At 38.2% G+C, this 15,773-nt stretch overlaps 1 protein-coding gene across 1 annotated transcript in view; it reads left to right on the top strand.

The window, feature by feature from the left end:
• Positions 1-15,773, top strand: part of DOCK4 (dedicator of cytokinesis 4) — a 472,974-nt gene that overhangs the window by 103,717 nt on the left and 353,484 nt on the right. The window lies entirely within an intron of this gene.

Here is a 15,773-nt window from a genome sequence, read left to right on the forward strand (position 1 = left end):
CTTCATGTATAGTATAATATTCCTATGCACAGTTGGAAGGAGGTATGATAGTTAGCATATGGAGGTTTGCAACACAGCTCATTTTTATTGCCAGAATTTATTTGTGTTAAAATATTTCATGGGAAAAAAAATATTTCATGGGGTCTAAAATTAAAGGTATGATTGTAAAATTATAATAAGCCGGAACATTAAGAGGATAAAATACTATTTGTGAGTTCTTGTTTTGCAAGTATTTATCAGTGTTTAATTTGGTAATAAATCTACAAAAAACACAACCTGTTCATTGTTTTTAATTGGTTTTTAATTTATTATAGTCTACCTACAGTTATGTCATTAGTAATGTGTTATAGTGGGTTCAAATACTATCAAATATATTTATAAATATGAGGGAGGGGGTCGTTTTATCTTCTACATCATCTGTCTAGCTAGCTATCTAATTACATCTGTTATTTTTCTTGTATGCACATATTATGAGGTTCCTGGACCAACTTCGTACTTGGCTTTTCTGAATGATGTGTATATAAGGTCAGTGAACCTATATGAAAATGTTTATTCATGAATTCAGTCAACCAACTTATCAATTTTCATGAATACTGACCATGTGCTATGATGGTTGCTGAGTTGCCAGCAGAACTGTTACCCTTCCTGACCTCATGGGACTTACAGTGAAGTACTGGGGACAGGCACTGAATGAGTAAACACAAGTAAATACATAATTATCAGTTGCGTTGGGGAACACAGTAAACTTTTTTTTCTGTTTAAGAGAATAAAGAACTACTGTAAAAGAGAGGTGTGTGTGGTGGGTCGCATTATAGATACGGTTATCAGGTCTGGCCATTGCCGATACAGTGTTTCTTTGGACTAGTTTTTTTTTCTTTCTTCTTTTTTTTTTTTTTTTTTTTTTTTGAGGCGGAGTCTCGCTCTGTCTCCCAGGCTGGAGTGCAGTGGCCGGATCTCAGCTCACTGCAAGCTCCGCCTTCGGGGTTTACGCCATTCTCCCGCCTCAGCCTCCTGAGTAGCTGGGACTACAGGCGCCCGCCACCTCACCCGGCTAGTTTTTTTTGTATTTTTTAGTAGAGACGGGGTTTCACTGTGTTAGCCAGGATGGTCTCGATCTCCTGACCTCATGATCCACCCGTCTCGGCCTCCCAAAGTGCTGGGATTACAGGCTTGAGCCACCGCGCCCGGCCTTTCTTTCTTTTTTTAATCCGAGATAGGTTCTTGCTCTATCATCCAGGCGGAAGTGCACTGGCATGAACTCAGCTCACTGCCACCTCTGCCTCCTGGGCTCCAGCAATTCTCTCACCTCAGCCTCCCAAGTATTTGGGACTACAGGCATGTGCCACCAAGCCCGGATAAATTTTTGTATTTTTTTGTAGAGACAGGGTTTCACTATGTTGCTCAGGCTGCTCTCAAACTCCTGGGCTCAAGCTATCTGCCCACCTTGGCCTCCCAAAGTGCTGAGATTACAGGCCTGAGCCACCGCACCTGGCCTCCTTGGACTACTATTAGTTGACACTTTCTGGACCGCAAATGGGGTAATTAAGTATTCAGAATTTAAACTTCTTTTCTTAGCTGGGCGCGGTGGCTCAAGCCTGTAATCCCAGCACTTTGGGAGGCCGAGACGGGTGGATCACGAGGTCAGGAGATGGAGACCATCCTGGCTAACACGGTGAAACCCCGTTTCTACTAAAAAATACAAAAAACTAGCCAGGCGAGGTGGTGGGCGCCTGTAATCCCAGCTACTCGGGAGGCTGAGGCAGGAGAATGGCGTAAACCCGGGAGGCGGAGCTTGCAGTGAGCTGAGATCAGGCCACTGCACTCCAGCCTGGGTGACAGAGCGAGACTCAGTCTCAAAAAAATAAAAAATAAAAAAACAAACTTCTTTTCTTTTGCGTTTTAGGTGTTGTAAAATGTCTCTTAGATTATATAAAACTCAGTATATGTTAATTTGGGTCTAGTATTTAAATTATGCTCATGAGATATAATTTACATATAAATATATAGGTATATACTCATGAGATATAATTTAGATATAAATTATGCTCAAGAGCATAAGTTAAATGCTAGACCCAAATTAACATATACTGAATTTTACATAATGTATATAATTATGTAAAATTACACATTTTACATAATCCAATTACATAATCACATAAGTATTTACATAATCTATATAATTACATAATCACATAAGTAATTATATAGATTACGTAATATTACTTAATTTCCATAATCTTATATAATCTATAAAATCTATATATTATATAAAATAGTACCTACTCACTGCAAAAGGAAATTTTATATATATAATTTAACTATAAGATATATAATTTATAGGCTGGGTGCTGTGGCTCGTGCCTGTAATCCCAACACTTTGGGAGGCCAAGGTGGGGGGCTCATGAGGTCGGGAGTTTGAGACCAGCCTGACCAACATGGTGAAACCCCATCTCTACTAAAAATACAAAAATTAATCGGGTGTGGTGGTGCATGCTGTAATCCCAGCTACTCAGGAGGCATAGGCAGGAGAATTGCTTGAATTCAGGAAGCAGAGGTTGCAGTGAACAAAGATCACACCACTGCACTCCAGCCTGGGCAACAGGGTGAGACTCCATCTAAAAAAAAAAAAAAGATATAATTTATAAAAAATCGATATAATTTCTTTAGCAGCGAATAGTTTATTTCTAGAGAATTTGAGCAGAGGTATATGGACTATCCTTGCATTTTTAGTGCATATGACTTTTCATTTCAGTGTTTACTCACATTTATGCTGTTGCTGATAATTGTGTAGCATGGAAACACTTGAGACGTGGAGTGAGAGAGAAGGAAGGCATTTCTTGAAAGACTGTACTATTTGTATGTACCACTCTAAAGCTCTGGTTATATAACAAATCGTTGATGCTGAAACACACAGTGGAATCCCTTGAATTCTACCAAGGAATTTGGCTTTCTATGAAAAGCTCTGGTGTCGTAAACTCTGTTAGGATTGGGATTTACTTTGACATTCTGGCATTCAGCATTATCTCTTGCATCTCAGGGTAGTATGAGGAAATTCATTAATGAGTTATTTTCATAGGCCCAGGAATGACCAAGTTCTGTTCATGCATACACATGTGTGATCATTACAAACAGAATAGCAAAAGTATATATGACTAAGCACATTACTATACTATAAAAATATTAGTCAAATATATGTTTATTCTACAGAAGGCCGGTATCAGAGGCCCATGGAACAACCTGAATCTTTTTTTTTTTTTTTTTGAATCAGGATCTTGCTCCGTCACTCAGGCTGGAGTACAGTTTAAAGAAACATTGTAGAGGTGAGATCTCACTATGTTGCGCAGTCTGGTCTCAAACTCCTGGGCTCAAGTGGTCCTCCCACCATGGCCTCCCAAAGTGCTGGGATTACAGCATGAGCCACCACACCCTGCCAACAGCCTGAATCTTTTTCATCCTTCTCCTAGAATGTTTTAAACTTCCATATGTTCAGATCTTCTCTGGGATTTGGAACCAATCTTTTCTTAGCCAAGAAAATATAAATATCCTTAATTTGGTGGCTTGAGGCTGGGTACCAGTCCTCCTCTATCACTTCCTCTCTTCTGGGTGGGTACTTGAGTTCCATTAACTTAGTTTCTTCTCTTTTCCAGTGAACTGATAATTGGCTTTTTGTGGTAACCAGGCCCTGTGTTCCATTCCCAAGCTCTGCTTTGATGTACTCCATCTGATACGCATACTGTTTATTCTGTATTAAGGCCTTGCGTTCTGGAGACAGAAATTCTGCCCGTGAGCCTTGCTGCTCAGCCTCTTTTATGCAGACAGCCTACTTCTCTGCTACCGTTCTGTTCTGTGATCCCCAGTACTGTGTCCTGTAACCCATTGCCAGAATGTCCAGTTGCCCTTTTCCATGCTGGCTTGGCTTGTAACATTCCTTAGCTTCTCACTGGGGCCTTTACTAACCAGCTACATTTTGGTCTTTGGGTCTTGGCAGCGCCAAATCCCACTCATTCTGGAATGCCTCATTTCCATTTAACACAGTCGTAGCTCCTGGGTAGAATTCAAAGGCATTCGATTCTTTGTGTCTGATGAAATATTTATTGAGTACTAGCTGTGAATAAGGCAATACTTTGTGTTGTGACAAAGAAATAAGTGAAACTTGATCCTTACTTCCAGAACCACATACTTAAAAGACCAAAATAAAATCAGTACATGTTACATCATGGGTTAAAGAATGGCCTGAAAAGGCCTGGCACAGTGGCTTATGCCTGTAATCCCAGCACTTTGGGAGGCTAAGGTGGGAGAATTGCTTAAGCCTAGGAGTTGAAGACCAGCCTGTGCAACAAAGTGAAACCCAATATCTACCAAAAAATAAAAAAATAAAAAAATTAGACGAGCATGGTGGCATGTGCATGTTGTTCCAGATACACAGGTGGGAGTGTCGTTTGAGCACAGGAGGTCAAGTTTACAGTGAACCATGTTCCTACCACTGCATTTCAACCTGAAGAACAGAACAAGACCTTGTCTAAAAAAAAAAAGAATGCCCTAAAAATATCACACACATAATTTTATATAGTTGAGGAACTTTCCTCAAAAGATCCTATTTATTTATTTATTTATTTATTTATTTATTTATTTATTTATTATGAGACAATGTTTCTCGCTCTTGTTGCCCAGACTGGAGTGCGATGGTGCGATCTCGGCATACCACAGCTTCCGCCTCCCAGGTTCAAGCGATTCTCCTGCCTCAGCCTCCTGAGTAGCTGGGATTACAGGCATGTGCCACCATGCCTGGCTAATTTTTAGTAGAGGCTATTTTTAATAGAGACAGGGTTTCTCCTTGTTGGTCAGGCTGGTCTCAAACTCCGGACCTCAGGAGATCCGCCTGCCTCAGCCTCCCAAAGTGCTGGGATTGCAGGTGTGAGCCACTGCACCTGGCCTAAAAGACCTTATTATTCCCTCCTTTTTTTTTTTTTTCTTTTTTTTTGGTACAAAGCACACTTAAATTCATGAAAATTGCTTATTCAATCTTCTTAAAGGAATTTACTGAAATGCTTTCATTTCATGGTTGTGTTTTAAAATTTCTTGCTTTTATTTTGTCCTACTCTGCATCAATGAACTTTATATAGGTATATCAAATTAGTAGGCATGGATTGGAAAAGATGCCATTTTTTGATACAGTTATTACTTCAACAATTAAGAGAAGGAAGACTTCCGTGAAATGTTTGCTGAATTCTCTGTTCGTAGGAATCATAGAGTCCAATAACTTTAAGAAATGTCATGGGTCACTTAGTTACATATTCTCTCTCTTAATAGATTAGAGTTTTGAGGTTTGATTCCCTTTTGTGTCCTGTTCACCATTTCTCTTGATTTGAAACTAAATCTAAACTAAATATTTCTTACAGCAATTAAAATCCCTTACCCTCCCCAACTTCTTCCCTCTTAAGGCTTTTATTTTCCTTTATGTAACTTCTGTTCCTCAGTGATTCAACATTGCCTTCTCCACTCAATTTCATTGCCTTTCTTTGACTCCTCCTTGCTCATAATCCGTATGAAATAAAGAAGCCAAATGTCTGCCCTATACCATTGAAAGACTGATCAATGGTAAGTAAGGTAGAAGGATTTTTTCAGGATTGCAAATTATCCTTTTGCTGTACAAAAGTTCACAATAAAAGTCCTGTATTAGGCTATTCTTATGTTGCTATAAAGAAATACCTGAGACTGGGTAATTTGTAAAGAAAAGAGGTTTAATCAGCTCATGATTCTGCAGGGTACAGGAGGCATGGTGCTGGCATCTGCCTCTGGGGAGGCCTCAGGGAACTTCCAATCATGGTGGAAGATGAATGGAGGAGCAAGCATGTCGCATGGTGAAAGCAGGAGCAAGGGGTGGGGGAGGTGCCGTACACTTTTAAACGACCACATCTATCATGAGAACAGCACCAAACCATGAGGGATCCACCCCCATGACCCATACAGCTCCCACCAGGCCCCAGCTCCAACACTGGGGAATTACAATTCAACTTGAGATTTGAGCCAGGACAAATATCCCAACTCTATTAACTCCCTAGTTTGGTCATTGCAATATACTGTTAAGCTATGGTCAATTTCAAGTTTCAAAACTTTGTTTGTTTGTTGGTTTTGTAATTTTCAACCACATATGATTAAATTTTTTTTATCCCTAGGTATGCATCATATTTTAATAGGCAGTAGTCATTTTTTGAATTTCAAGTTTGCTACAACTAAGTTGGTGTAATTTGAAAAGTATTCTTTTCCAGTTTGAGTACTGATAGCCACTAGAGATTCCCTGGATGTGAACTCAATCTTTGGAAGATGTTTTGACCTAAAACGATCTTGATTTGATATAACTATCATTTAGGAAGGAATGGGCTGGCTGAAATGCAGCTCTATTTCTCATAGTCCACTTTTTTCTATGTAGCTTATCACTGTGTCACAAAAGAAAATTCACTGTTGCTCATCCCTGAGCCCTGACCTGATACCATTGTAATTTTTTTTTCTCTGTGATGACTGTTAATTTAACCAATGACAGACCAATGTTATTGAAGTAAGGAGTGTTTTATTTTAGTGGGATTAAATGAATGCTAAATTTGTTTTTGAGACAAAAATAGCATGATGTGCTTTTGAAGAAAACCTATTGTTATATATTTTAATGTAAATATTTGCCAATCAGCTGCCATTATTTTAGTGTATTTTTATGCTTGCCCTGGGTAAGTCAAATGGCCTCTTAATATCTAAGCTCAATATGCTTTTCTAAGAAGTAGTCTAAATTTTCTGTGTTTAAATTTAAAAAATAAGCATTTTAGACAGTTTTGGTGCTTTTTCTGTTTTTTTTTTTTTTTTTTTTCCTTATATGTCAGAGATTCATTAATTCTTTATAAGGGCCTAAAGTTGTGGTGGATCAATTTTTGATCTCAATATTTCAATAGAATTTTTAAAAGGCAAACTTTATAAAACTAACTTTATATTAGATGGATGTAAGATGTTCTCTTCCTTAAAAACTAGAATCAAAATTGCTGGATTTTTTGGCACTAGTTTTTGAGGTGATGTATTACAGTAATAAGAGTTTCCTCACAGAAAGGTCATTTTGCTTATGCAGCATTTCTCATTTAAAAGGAACAATACTTTTGCTGACTGTGAGCTTTACTTTGGGAGTGTTTTAAAACAGGGAAAGCAGCCTTGCTGCTTAGAATTGTTGGTCCACATGAAGCCACCAGTGGGGTGTTCATGACTGGATTTCAGTGTGCTGATATATTAATATAATTGTTTACCCCCCTTTAAACGTGTGATGGCTTTCAATGTGCCCCAATATTAGGTAGTGGATTATTTTCATGAAGAGTATAGTAATGATGATTTGTAGACTAGCTTAAATAATAATTTAAAACAGTTAATTGCCCAGAAAGAATTACTTAATAGAGTTAACAGGAGCAGAGATTTATGGGGAATGGGAGGTGGAGATGTGGGCATTGAGAAAGAGCACATGTGCTAGGAGCCACTTCATGTTTATGTGTGATCAGGTGGTCATGAAGCAATTCCAGGGTAACATTGCACCTACTTGTATTCTTCCAAGCAACAGCGTGACTATCTGCCTATTTAAGGATGCAGCAGCACACCTTAGCAATGTTTGGAGTCCTTTCTTTTCTGCATTCTGATATAATTATCTCCACGTGCCCCCCCCAAATCTTCCATAATGATGCCCATATGAGAGCGACAAAAAAGATAAATCTGTTGATAAACTGAAGTTTGGTTTCTCTTGACACTTGCAGTTACTAGGCAGGTAAAGATTTCAGTATTCTGTTCCCACTTCTCCCAAATGCCCACTGAGAGAGCAAAACCTTTCTGACATCCTGAGGTGTGGGAGGGTGTAATTTACTGGTGCCCAGAGTCTGCTGTCTGTGCTTTTCATTCCATCTTCTTAGGGAAGAAGGACAGTGCAGTTTCAAAACTGGAATAGTGATTATGGCCTTTTGATCTATAGCTGCCTGTTGGGCATGTTAAAAACGAAAAGGAAGAGAAGTTTAATGCAAATCACAATCTCTTTGTGGCAGGGTCATCTTTGGCTATTGCACACTGTAATAGCCTTTGGAGAAGCTGTTTTTCACTTGAGTTCTTTTAGACATTGCTTTGAAGAGACTTGATGCTTCAGGCCCAGAGTCCTCATTGCGAGGCCAAGGTCAAGCAGGAACCCAGGTTCTTTCCGTTCAGATAGAGAGCCTGTCACGTCATTAGGTTGTTAGCAAGAGTTTTCTAATACTTGAGATCAAAAGTTTGCACACGTCAGCTCTGCAGGGAGCTGTTCTGCAGACATATAATTGAATTCTAACGTCTTCATCTATTAGAAAGTATTGGTAAAAATATTTCACAGGATTGTTGAGGGGATCAAAAAATAAAATGTGAAAACCCCTAAAATAGGGCTTAGTGCATGGGGGGAACTTGATAAATGCTCATTTATTTAGTGGCAGATGAAAGACCAGTGTGGCAAATATACTGCGTGGTGGATAAACAAGAGGGAAGATGTGAATATTAACAGTGTGACAGTCAGATAAGGAATAGTTCATGACAGTCCCTTGCATCTTCATTTGTCAAACAAAGTTACTACACAGCCAGCCTGAGTGGGAGTGTGGGATATTGAGAACAGGGCTCAATATTGAGAAAGTGGTCCTGGGTTTGTTAACGCTGACACACAAAAGCCTCTGTAGTTTGCTTGCCAAGTGCTCACCTGCGCATGTGTGGTTATCTGGTGAGATAGTGAGAGCATCACACCTGGTACAGGGTGCAGTGAAACTGACATGGTCAAATGGGGATAAAGAGAAGGCTGATTAGGTTGTCTTCTGATACTCAGAAACAAACACCAGGCTTATGAAATAGCCTGTATGGGTTTGATACTTTTCAGTTCTTGATGCCTTCAGAACATGCAGGAAGGATTATGGGTGTAAGTTGTGGATTCTCATTCATTTCAAATCTCAGGAGGACACAGTGTTAACTAGGGGCATCAGTGGGTACAGCCTTCCTCTCTAGGTGAGGAAAAATCTGAGAAATACCCTTGTGAGTTGCCTCTGCTCTTTTCAGGGCTGGTATCTTAAATTCTTTTCACATTGGGCCCTGCATCTGTTTCTGCATCCAGGTATAGTGCTGAGTCTGTGGGAAATTATAACCATTCATCAATGTGATTCGGTCTCTATTGGTAATGTCGCGGCACCAGGAGTACCTATTCTAGCAGGTAGCCTTGAATATTCTAAAAGCCTGTTTTCAGTTCAAGAGTATAGGTGTATTGTGCATCTTTCTAGAATTCAGAGAGGCCTTAGGTGTGCAGGTAGGGCAAGGCTGGAAGTCTCCCAGAGTGAAGAAGGCCTAGGAATGCCCAGACATCTCTCCTCTCTGCCTGACCTACCCCCAATCCAAGCTAATCTTTGCTGAGCCTGATGTTCAGATCTCATGTATATCCTTCAATTCCCATGTTACCGCTCTTTCTTCTTAAGGGGAGAAGCTGGGATATTTGCTGATAGTTGTATCTTAATTATATCTGTGAATTAGTTGGTAGGAACATTGGAGTCAAGTCAATACTAAGTCTGTGAAGCAATGTGAGTGGCAAACTGGGGCCCTAGTACACAATCCCTGGTGAGTCTTTCCCTTATTTTATAACAAAGACGAGAGACCTTGGAGGGCTCTATTTGAACAGTACCTCTTCAGTCTAATGTCTGTGCCACCACTGATGATTCATAAACAGACCTTTGTGGGTGTGCCTGAGGGTTAGGGTGTTTGGTGAATGTGGGCCTGGTAGAGTCAGGGGGGCTCTGCCTAGGAATCTGGAGACAGAAAATGTGGTGCTCCCCCTGCCACCTCTAGCTCTTTGGGCCAAATAACGTTATTATCCTGAACTGCAGTTGATTTACCCATAAAATGAAGAGTTAGATTAAAAGATCTCTAGTTTTGAAATTCTGTCTCAATTGTCACAATTTGCCCATCCATTCAGTGCATGTTTATTGTGATTCTTTGCTCCAGGCACTATGTTTATAGCTTACCTAGAATATAGTTTATAGAATCAAAATATGTTGTTTACTTCTTTCCATGAAAAATAATCTGTCTAATCTTTCAAAATGAGCTTGTATAGTTAACCTTTTCAAAACCTAACCAATTTGCCCTTACTGCAATGTAGACAAGTGTTTTCAACTTCAAAGAGATCATAGAGTCTCTTATTTTTCCAGATTATAAAATATGGTTACTTACATATGCAGATGACTAGATTATTTCAGAAATAGACAAGAAAGGTTGGTCTAAACAGATATTTTTGGAATGTTAGAGGTGAATTGACTTTTTCTATTTAGCTTTCATACAGTTTTTACCTCGTGAAAATATGTTTATATCTCAATGATTATAGGATCATAATTCATAACTCTATATTGTACAAATGTCTAAATGCATAATTTCTTCCCACCAGTCTCAAAATATAATTAGAATCAATTTAGCTGACAGAGTACAGGTTTTGATACCTTATTTCATATTTTAGTTATTTATCTTTTTAGAACCTCTAATGATACCATATAATTTTCCTTTATAGCACTTACCGCCTATGATAATTATGCATTTATTTGTGTGATTGATTCATGCTATCTCTACCTTGAGACTAGAAGCTAAAATAGAGGTTCCAGGGGCTTATCCTTGAAAGACTAACTCAGACTCTCCAGAAAGAGGATCTTAAGAATATTCTGTGCTTCTTCAGTTGACACCATAAACCTTGATTTGGAAATCTCAGGTAGCAAAAGCTGATGCCAGCTTTCAAGATTTGGATTAGTTCAGTGAATGCATTTAACACTGTATTAGTCAATTCTCACACTGCTATAAAGAAACACCTGAAACTGGGTAAGTTATTTTTTTAAAAAAAGTTTAATTGGCTCCTGATTCTGCAGGCTGTACATGAAGTGTGGCTGGGAAGGCCTCAGGAAACTTTCATCATGGCGGAAGGGGAAGCAGGCACGACTTACATTGCTGGAGCAGGAGGAAGAGAGAGAAGGGGAAAGTGCTACATACTTTTAAACAACCAGATTGCATGAGAACCCACTCACTATCATGAGTAAGGAGGAATCCATCCCCATGATCCCGTCATCTCCCACTAGGAGATTACAATTCAACATGAGATGTGGGCAGGGACATGAATCTAACCCATATCAAACACCAAACCATAATTTAGTATTTGATTCATATGTCCTTTGGAAGGACTTCTGGATAGAAGTTAAAGCCATTGGTTTTAAGTTGTATATCCTTGAAAGGTCATTAAGTGAAAAACTGTAACTAATATATTTATAAAAATGGAAAAATGGATGGGTGATTTGTTGGTGATGGGTTTGTTTATTTCTTCTGGTAGAGAATGGGAAGTCGGTGTCAACAGGGCAAGGTACAATAAGTGGGTAAAGTTTTTTGTATTGATTATATATAGCAAAGGTGTTCTTAAATTAAAACCTAATTTGAAGCCCTAGAAAGGAAGAAAGGTAATGGATCTCTAGTTTCAGGCATCAACCTTCTGGAGCATCCCTGGCCAATAAAAATGAAATGCAGGTCACCACAGTAAAAAGAACTTTAAAAAGTAAAAAAGGGAAAAATAGGCAAAATTAATTTTGATGTTATATTTAGCACAGTATATCTAAAATATTGTCATTTCAATATGTAATCAGCATAAAAATTATTAATTAGGTATTTTATATTCTTTTTTGGAACCGAGTCTTCAAAATCCAGTGTGTCTTTTACATTGACAACATATAATAACAAGCGTTGACAATGTATTGAGCGCTTACTACCTGCCAGCTGTTATTGTAAGCTCTTTAAATGCATTACTTATTTAATCCTTTCAGTCTCCCTATGAGGTGGTAGATACCAGTGTTATCTCCATTTTATACTTGAGGAAACTGAGGGACAAAGGGGTTAAGGAACCTTCCTAAGGGCAAGAGCAACTAAGTGGCAGAGCTAGGATACATTCTCAGCAGTGCAACTCTAGAATGTTTGATGCTAACCAGCAGACTCTCCTGCCTCAGTTAACACAACCCTGCCCGATAGGAAACTGAATGAGTGGAAACTTGCCAAGGGGATTCAAAGCTAGTAAGTGATTTAGCACATGTTTAAACCCTGTGCTCTTTCCCATAGTACTAATAGAAAAAAACAGGAGGTCATACTGGCTGCTTTGATCATGATTTTGTCACTACCGAATATGAAGACTTAGATATGTACAGAAATTTTCACTTAGGAGTTTGGGTATTTCTATGTGTATGTATATATGTGTGCAAATAAGTATTGTCTTACATGTTTTCCAAAAGAGGATAAGAAAATCCTTTAATTATTTAGGAGCTACATTTCCTGATCTATAAACATCTAACCTTTCAAAGAATTATAAGGGGGTATTTCAGTTGCCAAAATAACATTTTAAAAGGTTTTGTAATTCTGTTTATTATCTGGTGGTTTATCTAGCCATGGACTGAGTGTTTAAACTTGAAGAAGAGTGACTATGTATTAAAACTTCACTCTAAAACTGATCCTCCAGCCAAAAGTGTGACCTGCCTGAAGATGTGATGTTATGCTTCTATGCTTTTGCCTGCAAACTCACCTAGTTGTGCTCCCTGTCTGCATGCGAGGTCTCATATGGGACCTTGTCCCACGATCCCACTGATCACCTGCTTGTCTACTGTCTTTCCAGCCTATTTATTTAAAAATCTCCCCTTCACCACTGGTGTGTACCTCTCACTAGAGACACCACTGTATTTCTGACTATTTCTATCATAGTTTTTATCACCTTGTGTTGAAGTAGTAATTACAAATCTCCCACCTGCATGCCACTCCATGGATCTCTTAGAGATGTCTGAACAGGGCTGTATTTCATTCACGATGTGTCTCCTTTGTCCCATAATTGACAGATTGTCCCAATACAATGTTAATATGATGGTCTAGGTCTCAGGAGTTAGGTCCCTATTTCTGAGTGGGGCTGGAGAGAAAGACTTAGGGAAAAGTGAGACTCTATTTGGGAAGCAACCCAAAATGAAACTGTCTGACAATTTTGTCTCAGGGTACACAGTATTTTAGATAAGGATATCTTTTTTCCTTTTCTTCAAGGAAAAAAATTTAAAGCTGAAATCTCTCATTTTTTTTCTAGATATTTTATTATTTGTTTTTGACACTTTGTACTTTAAGGGTAAATTCCAGAGCTGCAGAATATTTTGCTTTGTCATTATTGAATCTGAAGACTGTCATGTCTGTATAGGCGTCTTCAGTGAATTTGGGCATTTTTATGAGGATGTCTATTTGTGTGCAAATAAGCATTTCCATAAGTGTCTTTCAAAACAGAACAAATCTAAATCTAAAGATAATTTTCAAGTTTGTCCAGGGCATCCTTATGTTATATTGATTCCATAAAATCAGGGGAATATATTACCAAGAAGTTGAAGAAGAGATGGCCTACATGAGGCACCTGAGTGTCAGAAGGGGTTATCAAGAAAGTAGACAGTTAATACGTAAGTCGGTCCTGATTGAATTAATTAATCAAGAACTACAGGTGTTGAAAAGAGAAATGAGTGCCTGGAGAAGGACATCATCTAAATTGGCATCTTGGAATGTTAAGAAAGGAAATAGCTCACCACAGCCCTAGTCCGGTGGGCTGCCCTGTCTGCACCACAAAATATAGAACTCTGAGACTCCTGAGGGTTAGCTCAGTTTTTCTGTCTTTTCTTCCTTTTTACCCAGAGTTCAGCAAGCAAAGTTATTTATTAAAATCCTGTCTTTTTCTGATTTGTTTTTTCAGGAGTGTACTGGTAGTGACAGAATTTTCTGGTTGTCCTAGGTGCCTTTGCTTTTCTATCCTGGTGCTACTGACCGTGTAAACTTTGACAAAATTCCCTTCTAATCTTTGGTTACTCTTTAATTCCCCTACATGTGCTTCAGAGTCAACATTTAGTGTGCTTGGGCAGAATGGCCTTGGCTCAGCATAAAACTCTGTCAGAATCGGTTAAATATGACTTCAGAGTTGGGTTTTATTGACATTTTACATGCCCGAGTTGATCTTGGAAATTGCCTCTGTTACCACATCCTTACTTCTGATCCTAATGGGAAGCCAACATTTGCTAGATTTTTGGCAACCACTGCTTTAACAGGAGAAATCTGTGTCTCTTACATGACTGTATTGCCACAGTTTTGAGTTTTGACAGTAAGGAGAAGGTAGGTACTCAATAAATATTTATTGAATTAATGAATTTTGATGTTCTCAGTTCTGCTTTTGAAATGTTTTCTGTTTCATTGACTCTCATGTTAAGAAGACAGAACCTTTCCCAAACTTAGTAATTTAATATAAAAACTATAATTCTAAAGAATAAAGAGAAAAAACAGAGAAGAGACAGACACAGATGTTAACTGGCGCATGACTTATGGTCCCCATATTTAAATGGGCATTAACTATGGTGGATTAGTTTTTCTGGATTTCCCTTTCTGCCTTATTTATTGTGGAAATTTGTACACAAAGATATACAAAGATAGTGTAGTATATATTCACGTATTTTTTGAACGTCAAGAATTATCAACATTTTGCCAATCTTATCCATGTCTGACCTTTCTTTTTCCTGTAGTACATTTAGGCAAATGCTAAATATGGTGTTATATTACCTCAAAATACTCCAGTATACATTTCTGAGGATTTTTTTTAACCAAATTGTCATGACATGTAACATAAGGAGTAATCATTTCAAGAATTAATATCCTATACAGCCAGCCCATATTACAATATTTCTCATGATTTCAAGGATGTACTTGTTAGTGCTAGAGACTTGATTAGATTCTAGCCTGTTTATTTCCTTTTTTTTGGCAAAAATATCTCATAGCTGGGGCTGTGTCTTTTTTCCTACAAGAGAGACATGTTGTCTGGCTGTCCCTCTTTCAGGGATACTGCTGAAGATACCTAGATCAGGAAGTTCAAATGCTATCAGCCTGATCCCATTTGAAAGTTCTCTATCAAGCTTTTCCTGATAGATTTAGCATCCGTTGATGATCACTGTCAAGATCCATTATTTATCTTAGGAATTAGACAAATCACAATTTTCTCATTGTGATTCTGTCATTTCTTGTACATTTATTGGGTGAATTCTTCCATTAAGAATTTCTACCCATCTACTGTTTGATTACCTTGAAATACACTTTTTATGGGAAAGGCAAGATAAATGCTTGATACTTTCTCTTTATTTATAACTTTTTGGAATCATAAATTTGTGCCCTGGCAATCAGCAGTAAGGAATAATTGAAATTTTCCTATTAGTATCATTATGAACTCATGAGTTTTTATATATTAGATGTCTTTCAATCTAGTGCATTTTTTTCCTCTTAAATTGCCCTATCTTAGGTCACTTTGACCTCTGTTTCTTTCTGACACAGCCAAGTCAGTTTTTGATGGGCTATGAACTTAAAATCTCTACCTTGTTTACTGGTTTATGAAAGGTATTTGAAATTGCTGTCTGAGCATCCTGACCCTTTGATTCAAGCAAGTATCGTGGGATTGAGGGGAAGGTATGAAGTTTTTTGCCAAATGTTACCATATTAAATCTCTTCATTTTGAGGAGAAAAGATTAGAAGATAGCTTTGTGAAATGATCTGCGTGGCAGTTTCTGATGTTAAAGTGAATATACTAGAACAATTTTCTCATAGAATGGGATATGGTAATATGGTAAGAGCACTGTTCTGAAGTCAGACAGCTCTCGCTCCAAATTCCTGCTTGACCATTTCCAAGCCATACAACTTGGCCC

The sequence above is a fragment of the Papio anubis genome, chromosome 4, assembly GCF_008728515.1.
Source record: "Papio anubis isolate 15944 chromosome 4, Panubis1.0, whole genome shotgun sequence".
In the NCBI taxonomy this organism is placed as follows: domain Eukaryota; kingdom Metazoa; phylum Chordata; class Mammalia; order Primates; family Cercopithecidae; genus Papio; species Papio anubis.